Source organism: Lupinus angustifolius, unplaced genomic scaffold, assembly GCF_001865875.1.
Source record: "Lupinus angustifolius cultivar Tanjil unplaced genomic scaffold, LupAngTanjil_v1.0 Scaffold_2_268, whole genome shotgun sequence".
NCBI lineage: Eukaryota > Viridiplantae > Streptophyta > Magnoliopsida > Fabales > Fabaceae > Lupinus > Lupinus angustifolius.
Genome location: NW_017716675.1, coordinates 188,173 through 195,378, shown reverse-complemented (window position 1 = coordinate 195,378; position 7,206 = coordinate 188,173). Strand labels below are relative to the sequence as shown.

Below are 7,206 nucleotides of genomic sequence, written 5' to 3'. Positions count from 1 at the left end.
GGCTTTGATGTGGAAAAAGAAAACATAATAATGGCTTTAGTAGTAGAGCTTTCATTTGGAGAGCTTTGATACCATAAAAGAAGACGTGGAAGAAACTGAATTTGTGTTTAATTTTATTGAATTGTTTGATTAGTGATTAAAAAGTGAATCTCTTGATATATATAGAACATAACTAGCACATGGTTGCTTGTAAAAGAAGCAACCATAAAAATAACAAACTAACTAATGTTAACTAACTAGGCAAGAAACATATTTAACACATGTGCAAAAGTTAAGAGCTCTACTGCTAAATAACTGAAAGGGGATGCGATGCACCAACATGGGCCATAGAGACTGCCTAATATGCACCATGAGGCCCATATGGTGATGTGCCAATGAGGCCAACTGATGCGCCAAGAATTTTGATGGTGCGCATCAGGCAAGGCCAAAAACACACGATCAAGTGCAACACTACTTCGGTCAGAATTTGCTAGTCATGGCCAGAGTCCAAAGTCCTAAAGTAAGCTATGATCCATCCATGTGTCTCGGTCAAAAGATCTTGAGCACGAGCAAAAAAAACTCAATCACGAGCCAAGGCATTTGTTTTACCTGTCAAGAGAAAAAAGGACCATCATACTCATAAGACATGTGCGAGAAATAAGAAAAGCCTTGACATATGTCAAGAGCTTAGAGACATATTTAATACACTAAAATCTTCATCACAATGACCATAATGACCATAATCACAATAATCGCAACAGTTACTGCAACCGCAATTTAAAATGCTGCTTCTGAGATTTCAAGGAAGAAGACCAAAGCGGTAACAAATATTACATTATGATTGATTCTCCTCAAAAGCTGAAAGATTCCTCCTTGAATGGTGGTGTATTTTGTATGATGTATATAAGTCTAAGATAGTGAAGGATGAGGAGAATATAGTAGAATCCTCTAGTAATATAGAGAGTGTTTTAAAATGTGATCACAATCGCGATTGTGATTAATGTCATTTGGTCATTTTGGTCGTTTAGATGCAGTTTGTAGCTTTTGTGGTATAATTTTTTGTGTTCAAAAAAATATTTTTGTATTTAATGCGACCTGATTGCGGTGCGATGTGGTTGTACTATGGCCAGATGTGTCTACATCATTGTAATTCAGTGTTACATCGTAATTACATTGTGATGCGGTATGGCGGTCACTTCAAAGTTGTAACTGCGTCAGGTGATGGAGATTGCAATTGATAACAATGAAGATAATTGTTAATGGATGGAGTAGTAATTCATTTCCTATGATGCCTCATATACAAATTAATCAACAAAGACCTTATGCTAAGCGTTAATCCTACTAGGTGAGGTCAACTACATGGATTTAATGACGCTATAATGCTTTAATGCTCTATCATAAGTCATGTTTGTTGGTATCTAAATTTTTCCTAATTTTTTCGACTACGATTTTTCTTGCCTTCTCTCTTTGTCTAGGAATCGAACTAGCCTATTTAATTTACTCTCCGTATTCGGGCTTTATCGGTCTTCCCACGTCCAAACCACCTCATTAATTTCAAGCCAACTTCAGCTTTTAACTTCATGTCGGTGCAACCAGCTGGTGGTTTAATACCTTCAATATTATACCATAAAGAATGTCTTGGACATCTAGTGGGAAATGGTGAACCAAGTGTGCAGTATCTTTTCAAAACAAGTAACCATAAGTTCTTGTCCACAAAACCAAATCTTTAAGGATGTTGGTATTGGCATTCATTCAGGGAAGTACGTACTTAAAAACCCTCAAATTAGAGTAATTAATGATGATTCTTGGGTCAAGTGGATACTATGTTGAAGGTGGGGGAGAAGAATGTGGTCTTAGATTACTTTGATAACCTCTAAAGTCAGTGAAACTTATAGATTAAGGAACTCAGATAGAAAATAAGGTTCCTCAATTACTTTCATGATGATGTATATGTCATTATGAATTTATTTGTTGAGGCTATAAGTAGAATAAATGAAGGATAAAAAAAATTCATAAATGTTATATTATATTTCTATTTTTTAGATTTGTTTTGTTGGGTAATTATGATAAATAAGGGTTCTCCCTCAAGGATTTTACACTTTTTTTACATTACAATTCTCTAATTTAGCATTTGAGATTCTCTTATACATCATGAGTGAGTAATTCCCTTTGTTTCTAGGATTGGGGTTATGCCCTTTTAAATTCAAGAAATATTTGTTCTTACTTCTATTTCATTGAGTGATATGATTTGAATCATTAAATTGAGTTTTATTCGTGTGAGTTGTCTGACCAACAAATTACACCTCTTAGATACATTAGGGAAGGACCGAGAGGTGAACCCAACTATCCGACCATTCAATTATTCAAACTAGAATCCAAATTCACGAGAGTAGTATTAGGATTCTCGTGAGTTTCTGGAATTCACCTTGAGTTGCTACGAAGCGATTGGATAGAAATATCCAAGTGAAGGATTTGATTGATAACCATACCACGAGAGTAGGTGCAACTTCAATTGAGTACACGTGTTGGAGCTTGAGAGGATGACACATATCAAAAAGCAATTTACCCTCACAGCTTAAAGTTCATGAAAAGGAGCAAAACAAGGATTTGTGAGTGTAAAGGCGGTAACCTTTATCATGGGAACTCTTCCTAAATTAGATTTCAATCCCTTTTGATTATTTTCATAATTATTCTTGCGAATTGTTCTAAATTCAGTTTTATTCCTTATTTGACATAATTATAAATTAATTGTTATAATTAAAGGAGTTTTCCAGTCCTCGTGGAATCGATATTTTATTACTTGACGACATAATCGTGCACTTGCGATTTTCCCTATCAAGTTTTTGGAGCCGCTACCGAGGAATGTGTCAAAATTTCCTTAATTCTCAATTAATTCATTACTTTACTCTAGTTTATTACGCGTTTTCCTTTTTCTTGGTAACTTTGTAGGTTGCAGATTTGGTTTATGGAAAGTTCAAATTACTATTCAGAGCCAGAAAGAACTTTTCGTAGAAGAAGAAGGCAACAAAGAGAAAGAGCAAGAGAAAGACGTGTGTGTATAAACCATGGCTGAACGAGATGAAAAACCACTTCACGACTATGCAGTCCATAATGCTCGTAGTTCACCTCCTGGAATAATTCGGCCAGCTATTGAGGCAGAAAAATTTTCTTTGCCATATGCTCTAATCCAATTGGTGATGGAAAACCAATTTGGAGGTGGAGCTCATGAAGATCCTAATGCCCATATTGATCAGTTCTTGGAATTTTGTGAGATAGTGAGGATTCATGGGGCTTCTGAAGATGCTATTCGTCTCTGCATGTTTCCATATTCCCTTAGAGACAGAACTAAGACGTGGCTAAGGAACCAAAATTCTGAAATTCAAGCAACATGGCGAACTTTGGAGGAGGCTTTTCTCAACAAATATAGGCACCTCATCCAGGACTTCAGTCAAAAGGATGGGGAGTCAATTGCTGAAGCTTGGGAAAGATTAAATGAATTGACTGAAGCTTGCCCTCATCATGGTATTCCACCTTGGATACTGGTTCAGTACTTCTACAGTGGGCTAGACTTTCCATCACGACAACTATTGGACTCTTCAGTAGGTGGTGCCTTTATGTGCAAAGGAATTGATGTTGCTTCAAAGATCATAGAGAATGTGGTTTCTAATCATCACCAATGGGCGAATGAGAGGAGATACCATCCAAGAAGAGACTCTGGTGCATAATATTCAGGCAATCAGATGGAGAAGGTAATTTCCACATTGTAGAACCTTTCTCAAAGGTTTGGAAAGCTAGAAAAGTATCATGTTAATGTTATTGGGTCTACTGCAATACGTGAGGAGTGTGGAGCAAAAGGGCATGAGTGGTCTGAATGCAAACATTTCACTGAATCTGAACATGGAGCCTTGACTAATGAACAACCTGAATCATGCAACTACTATAACTATAAGGAGAGGAGCGGCCAACAATTCAACCCACCATACATGCAGAACAATCCCAACCTTTCTTGGAGGAGCAACAACACCCTGAATCATCAATACCAGGATGGACCATGTAACAGGAAACCTCCAATAAGGTTTCCATAGGTACAATCTTCTCCTATTCATCCTACTCTTAAAACATTAATGGAAGGTCAGGAAAAATTGCTTGCTAACCAAAATAAATTTCATGAAGATCAAGTCATGATTAATAAAAGTTTTTCAAACATGCTCAATGACTTGAATTCTAAAATAGAAAACCTGACCATTCATGGTAAAATGTTGGAAACACAAATTGCCCAACAAGCTAGTTATCATAATAGACAAATAGGGATGTTTCCAGGACAGCCAGAAAAAGTCCAAATAATGAATATTGTAAAGCTTTCAAATTAAGGAGTGGAAAGAAACTAAGTGATATTCCTCAAATTAGGAAAAATGCACAAGTGGAAGAGGAACATACTGAGACACAACCTCCTGAAGGGGAACAAAATTTTGAAAAGATGTCTAAGTATGTAGCTCCACCACCATATGTACCACCAATTCCTTTTCCCCAAAGATTAGCAATGGAAAAATTAGAAAAGAAATTTGAGAAATTTTTGGATATTTTTAAGAAATTATATATCAGCTTACCCTTCACTGAAGCACTGTAGGAGATGCCCGCTTACACAAAATTTCTTAAGAATATTTTATCTAAAAAAAGAAGACTAGAGGATTATGAAACAATCGCTTTAACTGAAGAGTGCAGTGCTTTAATTCAAAATAAATTCCCTCTTAAATTAAAAGTTCCTGGTAGTTTTTCTCTCCCACGTTTAATTGGAAATACTAGTTTTGATCACGCCTTATGTGACTTAGGGGCAAGTGTGAGTCTCATGCCCTTATCTGTGTGCAAAAAGTTCGAAGTGGGTAAACTAAAACCCACTACTATATCACTTCAATTAGTAGATAGGCCAGTTAAATTCCCTATAGGCATCTTGGAGGATGTTCCTATCAAAGTTGGGAAAATTTTCATTCCAGCAGATTTTGTAATACTAGAGATGGAAGAGGATTAAAAAATCTCAATCATATTAGGTAGACCCTTTTTGGCTACTGTTGGTGCTATAATTGATGTAAAGAATGGAAAACTTTCCCTAAGCATAGGGGCTGAAAAGGTTGAATTTGATATTGCAAAATCTATTAAACAACCTTCTCTTGAGGATTCATGTTTTAGGATTGATATGTTGAACCAAGTTGTGAAAGAGAAAGCAGCTAGAGTGCAATCTAAGGATCCCTTAGAGATGAGCATAGTAGATGGTGACATTTCATACGTTGATGAGAAAATGGCTTGAGGTTATTGAATTTCTGAATGCAAGCCCAACACTTCCTCACAACCCGCAAGATGAGACCTTGAAGGTAATGCCCAAATCTGAAGATTGGGAGGAGGGGAAATACCTAAAATTGAATTAAAAACACTACCCTCCACCCTCAGGTATGACTTTCTTTGACCTAATTCATCTTATCCAGTTGTTGTTAATGCTAAATTAAATAAATTGGAAACTGAAAAATTGCTAAGGGTCCTGAGATTGCACATGAAGGTAATATGATACACATTAGATGATATAAAAGGTATAAACCCTTGTTTTTGCATGCATATAATTTTCATGGAACCTAATCATAAAACTTCAATTGAAAACCAGAGGAGACTAAATCTTAATATGAAAGAAGTGGTTAGGAAATAAGTCCTGAAACTTTTAGATGATGGGGTAATATATCCTATATCTGGTAGTGAATGGGTGAATCCAGTTCATGTGGTTCCTAAAAAGGGAGGATTGACTGTTGTGAAAAATAAGAAAAATGAATTAATACCAACTAGAACAGTCACATGTTGAAGAATGTGCATTGATTATAGAAAATTAAACACAACCACTAGGAAAGATCACTTCCCTCTCTCATTCATTAATCAAATGCTTGAAAGGCTTTCTACATATGAATATTTCTGCTATTTAGATGGGTACTCGGGATTTCATCAAATCCCTATTTACCCTGAAGACCAATAGAAAACTACTTTCACATGTCCTTATGGCACATTTGCCTATAAGAGAATGCCTTCTGGGCTATGTAATGTCCCAACCACTTTTCAAAGATGCATGAGTGTAATATTTTCTGATTTTATAGAAAACATAATGAAAGTTTTTATGGATGATTTTTCTTTTTATAGACTTTCATTTGATGACTGCTTAACAAATTTGACAAAAATATTGCAGAGATGTAAGGAAGTGAATCTTGTATTAAATTGGGAAAAATGTCACTTCATAGTGCGCGAGGGTATTGTGTTGGGACATTTAATTTCAGGAGAACGGATAGAGGTGGATAGGGCAAAAATTGTAGTAATAAAAAATATGCCACCACCAATTAACATAAAAGGTATTAGGAGTTTCTTAGGCCATGCAGGATTTTACCGCAGATTCATAAAAGATTTTTCAAAATTTGCGAAACCTCTTTCTGACCTTTTAATGAAAGATATTGCATTTCTTTTTAGTGGTACTTGTCTAGAATCGTTTTGCAGGGTGAAGGAGGAATTGGTCACTACACCAATATTGCAATCACCGGACTGGAATCTTCCCTTTGAAGTGATGTGTGATGCTAGTGACTATGTTGTGGGAGCAGTGTTGGGCCAAAAGAATGAAAAGAAGATGCAAGCAATCTACTATGCAAGCAAAACACTTGATGGAGCTCAAGTCAACTATGCCACCACAGAGAAGGAGCTACTAGTTGTTGTGTTTGCCTTCAAAAAATTTAGGTCCTACCTAGTCGGTTCTAAAGTTATAGTCCATACTGATCACTCAGCCCTGAGATACTTGATGAGTAAGAAAGAAGCCAAGCCACATCTCATTCGATGGGTTCTCCTTCTACAAGAATTTGATCTGGAGATTGTTGACAGAAAGGGGGCAGAAAATCCAGTTGCAGATCACTTATCTCGGCTTGAACATCCAAGTGGAGGGGAGGAGGACATACCTATTGATGATTCCTTTCCTGATGAACAACTCCTCCTCCTCGATACTGTAGAGGCACCTTGGTATGCTGACTTTGTAAACTATTTGGTCAGCAAGATTCTTCCACTTGAAATGACACTGCAACAAAAAAAGAAATTCTTCTCAGATCTGAAGAAGTATATCTGGGATGATCCTTACCTCTATTGACTCTATGCTGACGATATTTATAGAAGATGTGTTCCAGAAGAAGTGTCAAAGATCCTGAGTTGTTGTCACTCTGC

General features: G+C 36.4%; 1 long non-coding RNA gene across 1 annotated transcript in view; it reads right to left on the bottom strand.

Moving 5' to 3' along the window:
* Nucleotides 1-1,292: 1,292 nt before the first annotated feature.
* The window catches only part of LOC109337202, an 11,748-nt gene continuing 5,834 nt past the window's right edge, over nt 1,293-7,206 (bottom strand). Inside the window, exon 3 of the long non-coding RNA XR_002106413.1 lies at nt 1,293-1,304. This is a non-coding gene — a long non-coding RNA (uncharacterized LOC109337202). The remainder of the gene's footprint in view (nt 1,305-7,206) is intronic.